We start from the raw sequence: 22,885 nt of genomic DNA, 5'->3' as shown, positions 1-22,885 counted from the left end.
TCATTCTCTTTTCACCCATATGTAATCTGAAACAGACTCTCATTCTTTGCCCATCACATTTTGATTATCATTTTTATCATTTTTCCATTGCTTTAGAGGACAGATGTCTACTATCCCGGACAGATCTGAAAAATGAATGATTTTCGTTGCACTGTGATAGATACACTCCCTAGACCAGGGGTAGGCAACCTTGGCTCTTTTATGACTCGTGGACTTCAACTCCCAGAATTCCTGAGCCAGCATGGCTCAGCTTGGAAACTCTCCCTTTCCCCTCAGCATGGCTGGCTCAGGAATTCTGGGAGTTGAAGTCCACGAGTCATAAAAGAGCCTGCCATAGACAAATCTGATTATGATCTATAGGCAACTTCTTTAGAAGATTGACTCAAATTTTGAAAAATGGTGTGCATATCCCCTTGAAAAGTGCTGATTCTTTATAAAACAAGAAATAAATTATCAGTTCTCCTTAGCTATTCTATCATTCCTTCCAGGGATGGGGGAGAAGCAATTTTCTTGTTTATCATATCAGGACCAAAAAAAACCCCTCCTAAACTGCAACATGAAATGCTAAAATCCTATTTTTTCCTCTTAAAAAAAAAAATCTATTAAGTAAATCTTATGTGTGAATATGTTCCTTATTTCAGCCCAACTAGTTTCTCTCATAAGTATAATCAACAACAGTACAACCAAGCAATGCCAGGTTGAAGAAGCTTTCCTTTATGAGAGATATTTAGATGACACTTTCTGTTAGTTCTGAATGACAAAAATCATACAATATGTAGCCACTTAGTATCTGCCACTGAATGACAGAAAGCCTACTGAGATAATGGTTCCTCAGAATTATAGTGAAGTTTGAGTTCTTTTCCATAATTAGCTCACTTTTTCACCTTGTTCCTTCAAAAACCATTTCTGAGGAATAAAATATACTATGAAATATTTCATTCTTTATAAGCTTACAAAAAGAGATCAGCCAAGTAAGGATCTTGCCACCAGGGGACAAATTTTCCAGATTTACATCGGGAATTAATCTTACATACTGCTGCACATAAATAATTGAGGACTATTGCCCTATAGTTATTCTCTACAACAGTGTTTCCCAACCTTGCCAACTTTAAAGCGGGTAGACTTCAACTCCCAGAATTCCCCAGCCAACTAGCCATGGGGAAGTCTGGGAGCTGAAGAACATCCGACTTAAAGCTGACAAGGTTGGAAAACACTGGTCTACAAGGACCATGATATGGAACCACATTGCTGCAGTTTCATTCACTAAATGATATAAAGTCATAATGGTCATATGCATTGCTGTATTTCAGAAATCCCCTGCATTATATTCAAACTCTTCACATCTTAAGCATTTATCCCAAGGTACTCAGTTTATGGCAAGTCCTATTACCCCTGCGGAAACATCTCTATCCATATCTCAGTTGATACTACACTCTTCAAACACTTAACAGGGTCCAACAAAGCTGATCCTGAGTAGATCTATACCTGAATCTATGGAAGGAGAAGAAGAGAATTGCACTATGTTATTATATGTTGTAAATGGAATGCTCACATCTAGGAGGAAAGAGTTATTTTCCTCCACCAGACTTCTAAAACGTTCAATTAATTTCTTATCTTTCTTAAACTGGGCCTAATTTAATTCTTATGGCTCTCTACAAAACTTTGCATGGCTGACAGACTCTATAGCATTTTAAAAGACTTTAATTGTTTCTCTGCCACTTGGAAGAGAGATAACATATTTTTCTTCAGCTTTAAGATTCCCCAGCAGCCATAAACTTTGAATATTAATAGGATCCATGGAAACTGATGCCTATTGTTGCACCTGCACAAACTGACAGAAAAGATCCTGTCATTTGGGACTGGTGGCTGGGAAAAGGAGCATAAGACAAACAGAGACTGAAACACAAAGCACTAAATAGATCATTGCAGGCAAGTTTTTATTCTAGTTGAATTGGTACGTGTTGAAGTTAACATGCATAAAATGTAATACCTACCATTTTTTTCTTTTCACTTCCCTTCATCAATCTGTATTTGATCTGCAGTCAAACATTTCTATACTATGCATACTATGTGTTTGACATACACTGACGTGCTATGATATCTTCAGCAAATTTTGAAAATTGAAATTTGGGCAAGACTCTTAAGCTGAAATTCAACTGTGGATGTTATCGCTTTGCATTTTTGTAAGTAATTTGAAGGCATTTCTGAATGAAAACTCTTCTGTGCTATGCCTGCTTTCTTACAACAGCTCATTGTGCTTTACAGAGATTGTACAAAACTCCCTGTAAGGATTGTGGGATGATTGGCTACACTTTGTATTACATGAATACATGGCATATCACAATTTTTTAAATAAATCTTTCAGACAATCCCCTACTAATATACTAATTTTTCAGAGAGGTTGGCTGCTTTCTCAACAAAGATAGGAGTAAGCAGCCTCAGAAATATAACATGTTCTACATGCCAACATACAAAACAATTCCCCAACAGATCCATGAACATCCATGGTAGGGTGCAAGAGGAAAAAGTAATGAAACTTAGTTCATAACACTGTGATATACACCCCGCTGTTCACATGAATATGCATGATATTGTAAAAAGAAAAAAGATAAAAGGACAAAGTTTGCACAGTGTTATCATGATGCAGATTTCAGGTTTTTTGGCATCATTATGACTGAAGAGTTGACTCATTATTCTAGCCCACGGGTCAGCAACCCGCGGCTCCGGAGCCGCATGTGGCTCTTTCAGCTGTCTCCTGCGGCTCCCTGTCCTCAGCCACCATGTGCAGTCTGAAAAAAAAAGTGGGCGTAAAAAGTTCAACCAATCAAACTTCTCATGAAATTTGAATTGATTGGTTGAACTTCTTTGGTTTGTGGGACTGCCCACAAACCTCTCTCCTGCATATGGTGGTCGGGAGGGGGCGCCTGGGGTCTTCCAGAGCTTCCCCTCTCCGCCTGCGCCTTTCGGCTGTCTCACGAGCAGCGGATTTCCCCACGGTGCCTGCCTGGCCCTTTACCCACTGCTGCGTGGTCCTCTTGGCCGTCCTCCCACTGCTGCTGCCGGTGGCACTGAGGCCAAAGAGACGGCGAACGGGTAGCCGCACCCCTTCACCCTCCTGCCGCCGCTGCCCTCAGTGCTGTAGGAGAAGGAGACCTCTGGCTGCGAGGGTGGCAGGGCTGGCAGCAGATCGGGACCTTCCCCTCGTCCCCGCAGTGGCATTCCCCATTGACGGCATGGCCGCCCATGGTGCACCCAGTCTTTACGCCCTCCTCTTGCGACAGTGAAGTGGCTGAGGATGTGGCGGGGCAGCGGCCGGGCCGGGGGCAGCAGGGACCCCCGACAATGCTGCAGTGGCCACCACCGCTGCCAAAGCTACTGCCATCTGGTGCTATTTACATGGCTGTTCATCCGCATGACTGAGAAAGGCAGTGCCATCCTGCTCTGCTCTCGTTTCCCCAGACCAGAGTTGGGGCTGCTGCCTATCTCAGTCATGCAGATGAACGGCCATGTAAACAGCACCAGATGGGTCTGCTGCTGCGGCTGGAGATGAGCTTGAAGGAGAGGCCGTCTGCTCCCACCTCCTGCAGAGCACAACTGCTGCTTCCTCACCCTCCCAGCGAAAGAACCCCAGAAAGGTGGAAGACGTCCCTTCCCCAATTTTCCACTTCTCATCCTCTCTTTTCTGAGCACCCCTCCCAGAGCGAGCCAGAAACCTCAACTCCAGCCTCCTGCAGCAGGCTGAGATGGGTGAGCCCGCAGCTCCTTCTCCCCATCGGCCTCCTCCTCCGCTTCCTGGGAACCTTCACACCAAAAGGCAGAAAGAAGAAAGTCCCAGAGAGGGAGAGCGTGAGGTGGGGGGAGAGCAGTCTTTCCGAGGGGAGGAGAAGCCAGGACAGAGCTGGATGAGGGGCAGAGCTGGTACAAGTCTCACCTTAGGCTCCACTCTTTAAATCAAGCCTCCTGTTCTGTGCGCACGTGCGTGCGCGTGCGCACACATTATGCGGCTCCCAGTTTTTTCTTTTGTGAGAAAATGGGTCCAAGTAGCTCTTTCAGTGTTTCAGCTTGCCAACCCCTGTTCTAGCCAATTCTCTTATAAGTATATTGTACATTTTCCTTTGTTAGACTGAATACCTTTCCATCTTAGATTCTGAAAGAGAGGTATAAAAATATTCCTGCACAGAAGACTTCCCCATGTTTCTCATATTTCCCATGTTTCCTATATTTTTTTGCGCCAGCCTATGTACCAATCATAGCAGCCAATCTCAATAATGGGTTATTGCTGGGCATATCGGGTTGAGCAAATGCATTTTTTTTCTACTTGTGAATTGTCTATAGGAAGAATTAGAAGGATGGCTAAATTCTGCTTAGAAGTATCTTTGTAATAATAGTGATATAAATTTATTTTTTCAGGATTGAAAACCTGGTAGCTATATCTCACCCTTGCTTGTTTATTTTTTTGAATTGTAAGGGTTTTTTAAAATTCCTTTCTTGCTCTTCTTTATTTGAAATGGCTATATATTGTTTTGGGGTATTTGTTCATAATAATAATAATAATAGTAGTAGTAAAGTTGGAAGGGACCTTGGAGGTCATCTAGTCCAACCCCCTGCTCGGGCAGGAAACCCTACACCATTTCGGACAAATGGCTGTCCAGTCTCTTCTTAAAAACTTCCAGTGTTGGAGCATTTACTGCTTCTGGAGGCAGGCTGTTCCACTGATTAATTGTTCTCACTGTCAGGAAGTTTCTCCTTAGTTCTAGGTTGCTTCTCTCCTTGATTAGTTTCCACCCATTGCTTCTTGTCCTGCCTTCAGGTGCTTTGGAAAATAGCTTAATTCCCTCTTCTTTATGGCAGCCCCTGAGATATTGGAATACTGCTATCATGTCCCCCCTTGTCCTTCTCTTCGTTAAACTAGACATACCCAATTCTAGCAACCGTTCCTTATATGTTTTAGCCTCCAGTCCCCTAATCATTTTTGTTGCTCTTCTCTGTACTCTTTCTAGAGTCTCAACATCTTTTTTACATCGTGGTGACCAAAACTGGATGCAGTATTCCAAGTGTGGCCTTAATATTAGCCTTGATATAATCATCCAAGGCCTGTTTAGAGCCCATTGCTCCATAACAACTGGATTGTATAATTTTGAAGATACTGATTTTAATTTTTCCTTTGATTTTAATTGTACTATTAAGATACTGATATTTTTTATCTACACCTCTATCAATATAAATAGCTATAAACTTACTTTATGAATATATTTATTTATAAAGTAATACCTCCTAATTATGTCAAGTATCCTATGGTATGTGCAGCAAAATGTATCTCTGATATTAGGGTCTCTCTTTAATTCATTAAAAAATTCATCATTATTGTTATGATCTTTGTGCTTTTCTACAAATGCTACATTTTATGATGGACTTCTCTGAGGTCTGTTTATATGGATAATACATAGGCCTTTGGTAACTGATTGAAGATGAAATCTATGCACCCAACAGCTCCTGATGTGTATAATTAGGAAGAAAAGAAAAAGAACTCTGTACTTTTATAGCCTATGTATGTCTTTTGTAAGGCATCTCCATGTTACCATTAGACTAGAGACATGAATCTTTTTCTGATTTTACTTTACTGCCATTATTAATATCTATGGATTTTCTACCCAGCTTTTCATTTTCACACTGTTTATCAATCTGTTGTGAAGCCTGGTGATTTAATGCAGTAACCTTGCAGAAAAATGCTATGATTATTCCAATCTTTAAAGATTAAATTTCTACCAAATTTAAAATATAAGAACAGGAAAAAATAAAGGGTGAAAAAAAGTTATGAATATCCTGACATTCGGTTTTCATGTTTATGGAAGTTTTCACCATGCATTTATACCTTGTGGAATAACAGGAATTCAGGTATTGGAGCAGTGCAGGGCATTATTATATGACCAGGCAACTGTTGGCCTTTCAGTAATCATAGGAAATGGAAGTGTAGCCCAACAATATCCACTACATTTCCCCAGACCTTACCTTATTGTCATTTTTCCAATAGTGCTAAGCAAATGTTATGGAAAAGAGCACAGTACAGCACAAAAATGTGATTATTGGTGAATGCTTTGGATGGTTCTGGCAAAAATAGACCATAGAGAGTCCAGAAAACTACAAACTCAGTGGCACAGCACCTGTCTGGTCTTAGAGGACAGTGGCCCATCACTCTTGACAATGTCTACTTGTCTAGATAGATCAAGAGGTTTGACTCAGTAACTCTAGGTTTCTATAAAATGAGACTACAACATACTGGATTAATGACTAATCTACATGTATTTCTGCAGTCTAAATGTTATTTATTTATATCCTGCCTTTATTGTTTTTACAAATAACTCAAGGAGGTAAACATATCCAATACGCCTTCCTCCTCTTATTTTACCCACAACTACAACCCTGTGAGGTTGAGTTAGGCTGAAAATGACTGGCCCAAGGTTGCCTAGGTTTCATAAATATGGCAGGATTAGAACTCATGGCCTCCAGCTCTTTAGCCTGGTGCCTTAACTCATGGATCAAACTGGCTTTCCAGTTATAGTGCGTTTTGCAGATTTGTCACTTTATAGTATAATCCGAAGCCAACCAGATTGTTTTGACTCAAGGCCTACAGGCCACCTCTATCAATGTAACAAGATGAGCTACAATAGTTGGGATGTCATGAAAGGACAGGACATCTTTATCAAAATTATCATTACTATATTTTGATTATTATTATCTGCCATGCAAGGAAGTGGAAGAACTTACTTCCTAACTAAAAACTAAAAGCAAAGATGTGTCAAGGGCTGACTATGTAACAAGTCATGAACTCTTCATGTGCAAGTTCCAAGTCTGGCTAAGTCAGAACAAAGCCAATTGCTTTCCATGATATGATTTTAGAGCATAGACTAACCATGTTCAAGTAGAATGCCAGAAATCACTTTGAAGTGCTTAGCCTCATTGACAGAGAACCAGAGGAACTGAAGAATGAATTTTTTTAAAAAAGGTTATTAAGGATGAATGCAAGAAAAGGCTGCCAAAGAAAGCAAACTGCATGTCAGAAAAGACAGTAGAAATTGCCAAGAAAAGAAACTGAACCCAAGAAAGGCAAAGATCTCAGGAAGAACTTTAAACCAAAAAAACAAAAAACAAAAAAAATCCAGACAGCTGCAAGAAAAGACAAGAAGCAGTATTACAACATTTGTAAAGATGGAAACAGACATGGGAAAAAGGGGGTGGAATCTCAAAGATTCCTAAACTCAGAAGGATGTTCCAGTCTTGAATCGATATGTTAAAGGACAGAAAATAACTGATTTAAAGAAGACCAAAATTGAGAGATGTATACTGAAATTCTGCAAATAAAGATGTCAGTATCCAAGATACCTTAGAATATATTTGCAGGCCCTTGGTTTAGTGACTGTTCAAAGTTACAACAGCACTGGAAAAAGTTCCTCACACTTATGGCTGTCACAACATCCCAATGGTCACATGATCAAAACTCAGGCACTTAGCAACTAGCATATATTTACTATGCTTGCAGTGTCCTGGGGTCATGTGATTTGAGACCTTGCCAGCCAGATCCTGACAAGCAAGTCAATGGAGGAAGCCAGATTCATTTAATGACTACATGGTTCATTCAACAACTGCAGTGATTCACTTAACAACTATAGCAAAAAGGTCATAAATTGAGGCCTGACTCACCTAACAATGGACTTGCTTAGCAGCAGAAATCCTGCTCTCAGTTGTGGCCATATATCTGTGTTTACAGGAATCTTTAGTACTAGAAGATTATGTTAGATTAGCATTCCAGTTATTACTAAATCAGAAGTCTACAGGAATATGTAGACAACTACAGAAATATAGAAACAGCAACAGAAGAATCAGTAAAGATTCTAATAAAATTATACCTGTAAATCTGGACAATCACTCCCTGGCTAACAAATTGAAAGAGGTCACAGTGTACATATCAATATGAAGAACAAGAGTTTAAGCTATCAAAGAATGTCCTTAATTTCACACGTGAACGAAATATTGCTTAGAATCATTCAATGCAGATTAAAAACTGGTAGGTATCCGGTAGCTCCCTTTGAGACTAAAAAGTTTGAGATGACATTCCTAGACCTTCCTCCAGTTATGAAGCAGGCTAGGCCAAGAAAATAGGACTAGTCAATTTGTCTATGGCTGAAGGTGGCCTTAAACCTGGTGCCAGTCTGCCAGTCCAACATTTAGTATTGTACTGCACTGGATCCCCAACATTACATGCAAGGTCTCTAGTTGAAACCCAGAGGAATTAAGCATTATTTTTCAAGAGAAATAACAGTATTAAAATTCAAAGATGAATTATCACTAAATTAGGCACAAAGTTAAAACTCTGAAAAGCAAGCATATCTCTTTAGTAATGCCAAATTATCAGGGAAGACCAGAAGCTTCTGGTTTAATTATGGCTTTGCCTTTGTTACAGTCTTAGCCTTCTACCACATTATTATCCGGTCTGTTGCTTTCAATCTGTTAAGCAGGAACATAAGGTAGCAGAATAAAAAAGAGAGAAATCAGCAATAGGAAGTAAGAGACGGCAAGAAGGTGGTTTGATCCTTTTAAAATGCCCTCCCCTTAGAAAGTACAGATGGCTTCAGAAGATCATTTTATTCCAAGCTGCTTTATATTTATCACTATGCCCTTAGGAGACATTATTGATTATCCTTTCTGTGTATTATAATTTGATTATTTTATACTATTATATTTGCTATATGCCTTGCTTTGGAGAAATGACATGTCACCAAGCTAAGGACCCAGCATCCCAGGTCACAACAGCTGCTGTTTGAAAGCAAAGCTATCACCATTGTGCCTTCTCATCTTCATTAGCATCATGGTAGAATTTTGCATTTAAATTAGCAGTGTATATAGTCTGGCGGGTGGGGTGGGGTGGAGAGAAGGAATTAAGTTATTAAGTCTAAAATCCCTATACGTGATCCTTCGTTTTTCTATCAACTAACAGACATAAGAAGCAGCAGTCAGGAAGATGTATACAAAGTTTTGTTCTTTTGTTATATCCTATCAAAAGTCTGCCTAGCACTTTGGCCCCCGCTCCAAAAATCCAGTCATAAATTCCCAGAAACATACAAAAAGTTATGGATATTGCAGTCTCCTGTTTAAGCCTTGTTATCTACTATTTAGAAATAGGCTTAGACTTGCTTTATCTCATTTAACAACACGTCAAAGACAATTATATATATGTATTTCTCTTTACGGTTGTTACATTGAATATTTAAACTGCCCTGTTGTAATGTTGAAAAAAAAATACAACTTCTTGGTCCTTGGCTCTCTCTGAGTTTGCTTGTTTGATTGGAGATGTTTCATTACCCAACATCATCGGTGCTCATGCTCAAGTTCTGATCGTGTTCAAGCATAGTTGAGTAATGAAATGTCTGCAAGCAAACATATATTCTACATATACATATATTCTCCTATAATGGAAAAAAACTTTTGATAACATTTAGTGTTTCGTTTTAATTATATGGGCTAATAACACTGACATATTTACTCTTCATTCCATTTAGTCTTAATGTTAAAATGTTGGACAATTACTTCCTGATCCTTTATGTAGTGTGATAGATCCCCATTTCCTCAGTCCCTGTGAGTGAAAGTTTTTGGTTGTAATTACTAGTCTCCACTATGGTTGGATTAGTAATAAAAATTATCCAGAAAAGTATATTTAAATGGAAATCAGCCTCTACGGGAAACTGTTTTGCATCTCCTGATTGTAGCACCTTATTTAATCTATAATAGGACACTGCAGAAATGGCCTGATGAAGCCTTGGAAAAATTAAAGAGTGTGATAATAGGAAAGAAGACAATATGTTAGGTCTGGTTATTGTACAAAGATGGAAAGTTAGTGTATGTGTTTTTAAATAATGCAATACTGAAAAAGTCTGAATTTGAGCTGGAAAAAACAGAGATGAAGCTGCCTGGGGAGAAAAAATTCACCTTTCATTAAAACTGAGCAAACTTGCCAAGACTGCCAGGCTCAACATAAGCTTGATTAAGGCAATAGGGAACTTACAAATAAAAGAAAAAGCATAGCATAGAGGAATATATATATAAATGCTCAATTGGTTATAACTAGCTAACGGGAAATCTGGCAGATCAGAAAGGTGGGAGAGAAAAAGTAAGGCTTGGTGCTATTGATTAATGAATGGGCAACAGCCAAGAAAGCAATATTACTTTATTGCAGTTCCTCACAAACTGTATGATATTCGCCTGAATGTGTGGAAGGGGGCTCTAAGAATGTGCTGGCTAGATCATTTTCACTGATGAAAATGCAAACTCTGAAAATGCAGTCAATTAACAGGGAGTCAGAATTCTGTTGCTCTCCAAAGGCTCTTTGAACAATGAACAACCAGGCAGACGCACAGGGGAGAAACAGGCTATGTACATTCCTAAGTTCCTTTTATGTAAGAATTAATGTGTCAAGTAGGCTATACTCTCACATTATCTTAGCGGATCAAACAGTTTGAAGGCTGAGTTAAAAGTGCTGACATGGGTGAAATGGGAAGGAATTTTATAAGATATATTCTCTAGCAAATTATCTTCATTTCATCAAGTAGCATACTGGAGGACACGGTTCTTTGGTGTTTTGTTTTGTCCAAATAAAGTCTAACATCCAAAAGAACTACCGTATATGCCGGCGTACAAGGCGACCCAGCATATAAGACAACCCCCGTCTTTGTCGCCGAGTCGCATTCCTAGAACGTCACCTTATATGCCGGAAACTACCAGTATTTCCGGCGTATAAGACGACTCAACGTATAAGACGACCCCCGTCTTTGGCGCCGATTTTAACATTTGTGGAAGTCGTCTTATACGCCGGCATTTATGGTATCTTATTCCTGTGCTATATTTCTACAAGAGATTTATTTTATATAGATAAACGACAAAATGTACTTATATTTACTAGCTGTCTGAACCATCCCAAATATTTTTTGGTTTACAAGGTGGATTATACACACAAAAAAAAAATACCTAGCATTATACAAGAAGTTTATAAAGGCCTATGAACATGTCTGTCCATGGTGGTTGGGCAGAACAAACGTGTCAGGATCTAATTTTTTTAATGAAACAAACTTCTGGGAGTTGCTTGGTTTTAAAAATTGGGCAAGTAAATCCAAAGAATCTTGGCACCTAACACTATACCTAAAGCATTACATTATAGTAGTGTGAAGCTGAAAAGAATGGCCAAGAACAGAGTTAGTTTGATTGCCAAGCACAAGATGCTGAAGCATACCAAATAAATGTCCCATGATATTACATCATCATAGGACTTTGGGCATTATTGGCTACTGCAGATTAACAAATAATATTTCTTGTTTGTTTATATTAAGAAGACTTTTCTTTGGGAATAACTTTTTATAAGACAGCTGCTATTGGCTTCTCTCATTCTTTCTTCTGCTGATGACACTAAGAATACGGGTGCTTTAAGAGATGGCTTTAGTGATTTTGTGCATAATCCAGCAGGAATTTTTCCCACAGAAAATCTAATTGATCTGAATAAAGACTGTAACAAATGCAAAGTTTGTATTCATTTCAAGCAGAATTGCGCAGAGAACATTCCCATGTATTTTGTATTACAAAAACAAGATGATTAATACCTATGAGGTTGAAAGCAGCAGATAGCAAATAGTCAGACTATTTGAACTCCATCATCTACATGGTTTGCAAACTCTGCAAAAGTCACCATCTACATTTGTCTAGAATTACAAAAAAAAAAAAATGCCATTTACTCAAAAGGGTTTTAAGGCAGTGAAAAGATGGCCTGGCTAATGCAACAATGGATTACAAAATGTATCATCTGTCTCAAACTAAGGAAATAATGGAAGAGAGGAAGTACAATTTATTACTTATAGAATGTAAATTCATGTTCACATCAAACATAATATGTTCTGAGAACAAATGGCAGGAATTGTCTTAAACAGAAACAAGTTCTATGGTTATTGCTCATTTGGGAGAAATACGGAGTAAGGAAAATATAATCAAAGACCTCGTTGCTGCCACTCATGGGATGTGGGAAGACAAAATTTTATGTACTGTAGCTTTGGAGGTGTAAATTTGATTTGAGAAAGATATAATTAAATCAGTTCTTTAAATTTAATTTTTGAATCAAATCTTTAAATAGATGTAGGAGCATAGGAGCTTAAAAAGTAATTTATCAGAGAACTTTTAATCATTTCTTGGAAGTTTTTATTTTTAGGCCGGGGAAGCCATTTTCTGCATTGGTTTATTACAACTTATGATAAGTTGTCTCTTAGATGGTTTGGAGGCAGCTATATTGTTCTTTCCTTTACCTTTATATTTATGCTTTAATAGTGTGCAGGAAAAATATTTTTAAAAAATATTTGTTTAAAATATTATTATGAGAAACATTTGACATCTCATTCAGCTGAAGAAATGAATAGCTGAATAAATAGCTCTTTATTCCTTCTTTCATTTCCTAAGGGCTATTTAAAGTAGCTGGATAGAACCATGTCTGTCACCTTCACTGAAAATGCATCTGAAAATGCCTTGAAAGGGATTACGGTATATATAAGGACCAATTTCTCCTTTCTGTTATTAAAATATGTCTTACAAGATAATGTATAAATATCAAATAAAAGATAAAATAGATAAATCCTTAAGTATTAAACACTGATCTCTTAAAAGTCAGCATAAATCAAGGATAACCAATAATAAAGTGATATTTCAAATATACTGATGGAATAATAACATCTCTTTCAATAAATTCTAAAATAATCTGAAAAAATATTGTATGGAGAAAGTTGGCTACTCCATAAGTTCATATAGTATTATGATTCCATACTAATTTACTGTAATTTACTGTAGGCATACAATATTTGAATGTGAATGACAGATATCAGTTTTCAGCTACTCCAAGACACTGGAACCCAGGAAATGGTTTCATAAAACTAGCCACTTTATATATCTAAACTATGATCTGCAATAAAAAAATTGACAAAATTCATTCAAAAATGCAGTGTTCTTAGGAACAAAGCGTTATACAATGATTACAAAACACTTGTGAAAACTTTCCATTCTAACAGAAAGAAGAAACATGAGAAGAAGAAGCTGAATTCAGCATAACTGCATCCATCCAAGTCATGCAGCTAGTTGCTTTCTCAGCAGATTAAGCTGAAAGGCATAAACAAAAGAAATAGGGTTAATACTTCAAACCTGAAAAAAGGTAAAATGAAGCATAGAGGATAAAAGGTTTGGGACAAGTAAATAGGACATCAGAGGTCAGTAATTCCCTTCAGGGCCAAACCTATATGAATGGCTTTGTCATTGTATCTCATTTCAGACTGAAATGTTCTTTTGAACTCTGACAAAGATATCCACCCCAATTCATGCTTTTGGTCCCTGACAATTTGCTTCCTGCTGAAATAGTACTGGAGCTGGAACTAGATTTCAGTTAGATGTCCATGACCCTGGAGCTACAGGAGGCCACAAATGACCCAGAAAACATGAGTGGATGGAGGGTTAGATAACAAAGAGGTGCAGCATTAGTGTTTGCATTGCTTGTTGCAGAATCTGTGGCTTCCTCTTTGTAAAACACATATACCAATCATATCAACCATCAGAGGCTGAGCAGATAGAATTATTCAGAATGCTAAATGTTCATTTCATGCTTTGCTTCAACAGTGAAATAATGCTTATTTCTGAGTAATAACATACACATCTGAAGTTTCTCTTCCTCTGTAATACCATTCAGTCCACAGTTAAAATTGCAAAGAGAAAGGAGAAGAAAAAAATGAAGAGTTGCTTTGCTGCAAATATACAGTTTCATGTGGAATGGATGGCAGTAGTTATCATTATTTGCAGCTTTAGCTAGCACCGGAAATACTCTGAACAATCACTGCTTTAAGTAAGCACAGTTTGTGATGTTTTCAGGATGCCCAATTTCCATCTGTCTTTCCCCCATGCCTGACTTGGCCAGTTTTCTAGAAACAGTTCAGTTTCCAATGGCTCAATTAAATGCATTAATATGATCAGAAGAAAATGTCAGATGATTCATTTCCTTCCAATTCACCCACAGGATGCCTGTTCTTTGCTGTGCTGATTTGCTCCCCAAGTATCACCACTGATGATCTTCAGGAGCAAAGAAATACTAAAGAATAGTTTTGCTAAGTCCCACCATCTCCAGAAATCAGCTCAGGATAAGAATGACCTGTGACAACCCTTTCAAAGGGGCTGCCCCTTTCTTATGAAATTTGCAGGCCTGGCAAAGCTGTTTTTAATTCACTTCCAGTTTCTGCCAGCTGTCATCTCTGGATTTAGCACTTTGCTAGCTGCAATATGTATTGACAGGATCTGGGATGGGTGATCTCTGACCCAAGAACCCTGCAATTAATACTGACAAGCCCACAGAACTCAGACAGAATACAGCAGGTGACTAGATGGTACATTTATCACAGTCAGGAGCTGAATACACAGGCTTTAATAATGGCAGTGGTGCTGACTGCGAAGCTTCACAGGGAAACATTCTCTCTCAAATTGTCCCTTCAAACACAGTAATTGATATCAATGACAACTTTGAATTCTTTTCTGGCTTTTAATTCAAAGGATTTGGTGTGTTGGTGCAGTTATGGTAGCAAAGGGACCCTATCACTGCCCTATAAATCTAGTGAATGCATTGCGCGTCTCTTTTCCATCTTCCAAATCCATAACAGACATCAGAACAGTAGCCTGGAAGGCAAAGGGACATAATTGTCGATTATAGTTCTACCCTGCACATTGCACGTACATACATGAAAAATGCCCTATATTGTGTCTTTCAGTATAAACTAATGATGTTGTGAATGTTCTGATTTCTTAACTGGAGAAAAAGAACAGTGTAATCCAATTGAAAACTGCAGCTTGTAGCAGACAGTCAGACAGACAGAGAAACATAAGCTATGTCTAAAACATCTCCTTTTGTCTTCTCTAAGTTTGTAAGTTCCTGGAAAGCTAGTTCTACTTACTTGTATCATCTGGGAGCCCATTTTCCACAAGCAGTCATTTCTCTAGGCTAGTTTAAGGCATAAGAAAGGAATTCCATTGGACAGTGGTTGATAATCTGTTGTACACTGAAGTACGTAAATTCAGAAATTATAGTAGTTACTGTCTAAAACATATAGAAGGCAACATGTTGCCTGCTCCTTCCATAGGATGGCAGATTAAGTGGGTTGGACATGTAAATATGTCCTAAGGTAAGTGGAATTTGTAACTAATTTTTATTTGTTTGGTGCATTACACTTTTCAGTGGAAAGTGGCCACCAAATCTAATATCTGATATTCTTCTAGATTGTACCTTTTTGTTGCAAAAATTAATTTCTTATTGGATCATAGCAGGAGAGTTCTGAACATCTTCATGCTATTATATTTCTGCAAGAGTAGGGACTAAGATGCTTTATTATCTGACAATGTAATCTTGCTCAACTTTTCTTCTTATAAAAGCTTCCCACCCCCCTTCATTTTGTTGGGGGAGAGAAGGAGAAGTTAGCTTCAGCAATTGTGCTTTAAGTGAGCAGCTGAACAATGGCAGTCATCTGTCCTTTTTAAATTAACTTATGTATTTCTCCCTGCACCAGTGAAGCTTCAATGATTTCTACCAGTTTCCTGCTTATTTCCTCTCTCTCTCTCTCTCTCTCTCTCTCTCTCTCTCTCTCTTTCCCTCTCCCTCTCCCTCTCCCTCTCTCCCTCCCTCCCCCCCCCCTCTCTCTCTCTTAAAAAAAACCTATTTTTGAAGGAGAGATGAAGTCATCCGAAAGGTTCCACCTGGCCAGGCAACTGACTCTTCTTGCCAGCTCTTAGAATTGCTAACCTACTATTTGTCATTTTTATGGCCATCTAAATTTGCAGAGTGCTTTTAATCTTTATAGTATTCACCCCTTACAGCTGCTTCATGAAGAAAATTACCCTTTTGTCTTTGATACAGGTGGAGAACCAAACCTGAAAAGGTATGACTTTCCCAAACCACAAGAGGAAAAAAAGATTTTTTTTTTTTTAAAAAAAGAGAGAACTGGAAAGGTTACAACATCCTAAATTCTTGGGTATGAACACTTCTGTTCTATAGGTGTGAGAAAACAATTTACTGAAAGAGTCGTGTATATTTTAGGGGCATATTTTACTTTCAGGTCAGACAGCACAAGAGAATGTTTTCTAAAAGGAACTGTGAATAAAAGCGAGGCAGGTCAGTTGTGTGTTATTAGGCAGAACAGCACTTGCTACAACATGATCTTCAAATCACAGCAGCCTAGAACGGTGTTCAAGGCTCATATTCATCCCTTCTCTGAGCAATTCAAAGCAGGAAATTGCTAGTTTTCTCAAGGTTCAGCCACCTGTGGAGTGTGGAAGTTAAAATGCATCATAATTGCCTTCAGAAATCTTTTTTCCCATTAGCAATTCCCTGATGGCAACATAAAGAAAATCGAAGCCCTCCCATTGCATCTTTAGCTATAACTTAGCTATGCATATTTAATAAGAGAAGAAACTTACCATGCTACAAAAATATTGGTGTCCATGGAAAGTGCAGACCTTAGTATCCCCTCTCAAAATTATATCCATATATATATATATATATATATATATATATATATATATATATATATATATATATATATATATATATATACATACACACACACACACATACACACACACATTTAGCTTCCTTTTCTCTTTCTACCACAGATCAGTTGTTACAAGTTAAGGTGTGTCAGAGGAAATAAGGTGTGTCAGAGGAAATAAGGATCTTTTCTGTGTTTGCACACATACATTTATATTTGTGGTGATATATTTCAGGAAGGCAGCTCAGTTTTTGGGTGACTCATGACCATGTTATAGACTTACTTCAGTTATCAGTGGGATCAAGTAAAAGTACAACAAAAATACAGCCGTATTTATAGTTGACGAGAAAAAAATCCACTAAAGAGTGCCTCAAAATTTACCCATTTAACTGAGGATTACTTCAAAACACCGTAGTTGAGGAGTAAGTTGAGGTGGGTTTTTTTCTCCTATGATTCCTAAGGAGAAAAGCATACAAAGCATGATTTATATAAAAGGTTTGAGTTGAAGACATGTTGAAAGAGACCTGCATTTCTCTCCCATATTGCTAACCAGATCAGAATTTTCTTCTTAATGTTCACAAGGCAAATGTTGTCAGTTGGTACTCACTCTATTAAACTAATAATAAACAATTCATCAGAATTTTCTGCTAGATCTTAGAAATCAATGAAATCTTAGGGGCTTCTTGGAAGGGAGAGGTTCTTTTTTTTCCTGCACTTAGGGGTTAGAAAATAGTGCCAACATTTTTTTCTCAAGTCTTTGATACATTTGGCTTATGTGCTATTAAACATATTATTGGTTTCACAGTGTATAATATTGTATTAACATTAAATCCAAAACTCGTCTCCTAAACTAGCAAGCATAAGAATTCCATTTATAATATGCAGTTTCTAAAGAAATCTGCCAAGGTTAAGATGCTGTGTCTATATTTGTAGAAGAAAAGAAGAAACAGTTAATAGTATTTATGTCATGGTTCCGATAGATGAAACTCTTCAAAAGAACTTTTAGGCATTGTTTACCTTAAAGAATCTTTTATTCGAGAAACTAAGTATAGGCACTACATAGTTGAAACCAGAAACTAAATTCCCCTCCCCTGGATACAAATTAACAAAGTTCAATTCCCTCCTCCAATAAACAGTCATAAATCACATTCCCCAATTAGCTTGAAGTGGCGGGCTTTCTCCCCACCTCCCCAGCTCTCCAGCCTGCCAAAACACTATCAGCTCTGGGCCCTGGACTTTCATCCCTATTCCCCCTCCCAGCAGCAACTAATTCTAAAAGCAATAGAGAAAATGGCTGCATTTCCATCTGTTGTCAAAGCAAGAACATCCGATGTTAGCAGCATTGACTTCTATATTCTTGAAGACAGAAAGGGCAAACCCATGGCAACCTAGATTTTTTTTCAAATTGCAATTCCCAATAATTCTCATTATGAGAAGGCTACATGTGATTGTGGATGGTTCAGCACCATCTAGATGCAGATTTTGTTTCCCTGCAATAATGCCATAGAAGGACTAATCTTTGATAACCAGAATAAATTATAGTCCCCCAAAATCTGAAGAGTTAAGTACAGAAGAGGGCTAATCCATATGCAAGAGAGTTTGCAATGAAGTAGGTATATAATTTGCATGCATGGTAGAGAGTTAAACACCACTGGGAACTAGATTTTGCAGATTTTAGTACTATCTTATCATTTGTCTCAATCAAAAACTGATGTTAATTAACTATGCAGACAGATATGAATAAATAGAAATCAGATATATGTTATGATGGCCTTGAGTGTATTGTAATGCCATGATATCATTACTTACTTCTTATAGTGGGCAACCTAGGCTGATCTAGAAAAGTATCATGGTTGATGGTACCAAAAGCTGTTGAGATGTCAGGTACAGCCAGAATGGAATTACTACACAAATTCCAAGCTTACCACATTAACAAGTGTGATCAAAGCTGTTTCAGAATTAAATTCCAATATGAATTGATAATTCAAAAAAGTGAAGAATTTTTCATTGCGACAGTCTCATCTCTCTTTCTCTCTCTCTATCATTCTCTGTCCCTCCTCCCCTTCCTTCCTTCCTTCCTTCCTTCCTTCCTTCCTTCCTTCCTTCCTTCCTTCCTTCCTTCCTTCCTTCCTTCCTTCCTTCCTTCCTTCCTCTCTTTCTCTCTCTCTCTCTCTCTTTTTTTTCCTCTCTCTCTCTCTCCTCATCTCTCCCCATCTCTTTCCTTTTATGTGTCTGTTTCTAGATACAGTTTAGGTATTAGGTGTTTTACTTTATTACTTTTACACCCTATATTAGTGTTTTTTAAAAAAATTTCCTTGAGTTATTCCCTTCCCCCATCTTTTATGTGGTGTTTTATAGGCAGTTAAACATCAGAAGTTTCAATGTTCTTCTCTTTACCAAATAATACACTCCCAGAGGATAATGTAAAAAAAAGTAATATTGTTCTGTTATATAATAGTACAAATCATATTGCTATTTACTTTATATATAATATCACAAGCCATTTCATTTTAAAAAGAATGCTAATTATGTTTTTGAAGTTTAATAAATATATTTGCAGTGATTGCAAACCTTTTTGAGACTGAGTGTCCAAAAACCACCCCGCCCCCCAGCCCATCCGCCGCCTGCCCCTGCTCCACCCCCACTCCACCCTCAGCTCCACCCCGCTTGTTTGCAGGGCCCCATTGCCTCCATGGCCTGCTGCAGATTGCCCAGGTGACCCTGCAGTATCATGGTGGCCATGCCCTCCACCCGCATCCACCAGCATCATCTGTGCACATTGGGGAGTCTTGTCCCTGCTGCCTGGCTGCCATGTCCTTGGCTGTGCTGTTCCACATGGGCCACTCCTGGGGGTGACTCTATGGAGGGGCTGCTGATGAGGATGGGGCCATGGTGCGTGTGCCCACAAAGAGGATTCTGAGTGCCACTGTGGCATGCGTGCCATAGGTTCGCCGCCACTGATCTATTGTATTGGATATTCTCACAGTTTATATTCTTCTGACTATTTTCCCTGCAGCTTAGCTTTATGAAGATGCTGTTGCTATGTGAGTGTGGCATTGTTACAGTTTGCAATATTTAATTAAAATATTATAATAAGTTTTTCCTTGCATTTCAAAGCAGCTATTGCAAGTTTGCAAAAAGTTTTCTTCAGGGATCTAATTAGGGGGTGCTCTCAATTACTCTTCAGAAATGAAATTGCAATACAGACTAAGCAGTGTTCAGCCTAAAATTCATAGCAGGTGCTTTACATTTCATTTCACAAGCCATTTCTCATTTCTTACATTCAGAAGACTAGACAAGTGTAGAGCACAAGAATCACAGTCCAAGGAATATAAAGGCTGAATTTGAAGAAGCCCCAATTAGTCACATTTCCTGACTTTTGAGAGTAATAGCAATAGGAAATATAATCAAAATATAGAGATCTGGGATAGAAGATGCTGCAAGACATTTCTGCAGGTTTAAAGAAAACTAAGAAAAAGAAGAATTGGTATTGTCAACACTGAATACATTGTACCAATATAAGATTATGCTATGTTGACAGATGCAGTTAGACTTTATTCTTTTGAAAATATTCACCAAAGTTCTGGGCAGAAAAATAAGTTGACTGTTTCTCTGATTTTTTTTTAGGGCAAGGATAATTCCTACAACAGTTTCTTCAGGAAGGACATATCAGGCTGTTTTCATTAAAGTGAGCCACATAGCCTAGAAAATAAATAAGAAATAGTATGCCAAAAACTGAAGAGTGTGAATTAAAAAAAAGGAAAAACTAGCTAAAACTAGTTTGTTTCAGGGCCATTATTATAACTGACCACATCTTTTTGCCCCTACAAATTATTATTGTTTCCACTCTAACCAGCCAAAGTTTATATGTTTATAGGTCTTCCAGAGTAAACTAGATAGGAATTATAATCCAATGAAATAACGCTACTTTATTGTAATGCTAAATTCACAGAATTTTGCAAGTCTGAAAGTACAACTCTCTCTCCCCACCAGCATCTTCTTTATTGCCAAGAAACTAGGGAGGGTCTCTTCAAAGCCTCTTGTCCTGCCTGCTATCCAGCTGCAGGCTATACTGTCTCATCTAAATGTTCCCTTGGCAGCATCTGTCTGCCCAATCTCCAAAGGTCTTTCCCACATTCCTTTACAGATCAATTTTACTGTATTCCAGTGCTTGGGGAAAATAGCCAGCTCTGATTTCTGGAAGATTAGAAGGGTGGAGGCCCACCAGATCAAAGGTGAAAAGTGTTTCATAGGACAGGGAATGGCACAGAAAAGGAAGCTCCTTAGGACTCAACGGATGGCAACATTAAAGGAAGGGAACTGGAATGTGACTATCCAATCTGGTAGAATAGCAGAGATATTCTCAGGAGGAGGTGGTCCCACAGATAACCTGGTCCATACCATATAGTAATAATCAGCACCTTGAATTGAACTCAGAAAAAAACCCTGGGAACCAGTATAGTTCATGCAATGGGAGTAAAATAGACAAATCTAGAGCTGGGCTGCAGTGGGCATGCCACCACATAATAATAATAATAATAATAATAATAATAATAATAATAATAATAATAATAATAATAATGATAAAATTAAACTGCTCTGGGACTTCAGAATTCAAACAGACAAGCACCTGCAACATAACACCCCAGACTTAACAATTGTCGATAAGAAAGACAAAAAAGTCTGGATAGTGGACGTGGCAGTGCCTGGAGATAGCAGAATAGAAGAGAAAGAACTGGAGAAGATAACAAAATACAAAGACCTACAAATAGAAATATAAAGACTGTGGCAAAAGCAAGCAAGGGTAGTACCAATAGTCATAGGCTCCTTGGGTGCAATCCCAAAACAACTGGAGCACCACTTGAACACCATTGGCATTGACAAATTCGCTATTAGTCAATTGCAAAAGGCGGCCTTATTAGGAACTGCTTCCATCCTGCGACGATATCTGTAATACCATCAAACATCCACATCTGCCTATCCCAGGTCCTGGGTAAGGACTCGATAGGTAGACAAAATGCCAAATCCAGTCTGAACATCTGGCTGACTGTGCGATGATCGATAATAATAATAATAATAATAACAACAACAACAACAACAACAACAACAACAACAGGGAGTGACAACATTGAAACTGGAAAAGACTTTTTACAAAATAAGAAATCATAAGAAATTTGAGGAAAAGGAAGAAGAATAGACTGAATGGAAAATAAACCTAGCAGGACAATTGTGGGAAATTGGAGTAATAGGGAGACAATTTAATGAATACCAATGGGCTCGTCCTTCCCAAAAAACTTCAACCAAATGGTCTTTCTTATTCCAAATAATATATATAATAATAGAAATGATTTGATGATTCAAAGGCACTGACATGGAAGATTAGCTGGCAAAGGAAGAAAACCAGACTAAAGCTGAAGAAAAGAATGGCTTTGATTTATTTGATTTATTTATTATATTACTAATTAGAGGGTTGAATATGGTGGAAAATAGATAACTTTTAGAAAATAGAGTAACATTATAATTTAATAGGTAAGATATGTAACTAGACTATTAGACTTTGGTAGAAAAAGGGAAAGAGAAGAAGTTGAGATAAGGGAAACTTTTGATCACCTAACATAAAGTATTTGGGAATCATAAATAATAATGTGGAGGGTTTTTTTGTGTTTTTTTGTTTGTTTGTTTTTGAATATTGATGGGAAATTAAAGTTTATGTAGAGGCTCAAAAGTATTGATAAATGTTAGTAAAGGTTTACATTCACAGTTCAAGTAGGCCAATTTTACTGCCCAGCTGTTCTCTTACAATTGGGTATCTCGCAGATGGTGCCAAGGGCTACAAATAACTTTTACTAGAAAAACTATTCACAAATAAGTGAAAGAGAAGGATGAAGACCAGGAAAAAATTCTTTCTATGTTGAAAGCAATACATGAAACCATTCTTTTAGCTTGTGACAAAATAAGACCTAAAATAAAAAACCAAAATGCCAGCTCAGATGCACAAAGCCAAATTTTGACTACTACCAAAGAACCAACAATGCAGAAGATAACAGAAGAAGCGGGACAACCAAATATTATGACAGAAGACTCAACTGACCAACAAATAGAGCTGATGGAAAATCCAGAAAAGGAAGTGACAACATTGAAAATGGAAATGACTTTCTATATGAATCACAAAGAATTTGAGAAAGAAGTAGAACAGATTGAATTGAAGACAAATATATTACAGCAAACATGGGGAACTGGATTAACAGGGAAACAATTTAACGAATACAAATGAGTTAGTCCTTCCAGAAAAT

The sequence above is a fragment of the Crotalus tigris genome, unplaced genomic scaffold, assembly GCF_016545835.1.
Source record: "Crotalus tigris isolate CLP2741 ecotype Arizona unplaced genomic scaffold, ASM1654583v1 scf7180000018468.2839379, whole genome shotgun sequence".
NCBI lineage: Eukaryota > Metazoa > Chordata > Lepidosauria > Squamata > Viperidae > Crotalus > Crotalus tigris.
The sequence above is the reverse complement of the archived record's forward strand: the minus strand, read 5'-3'. Positions refer to the sequence as shown.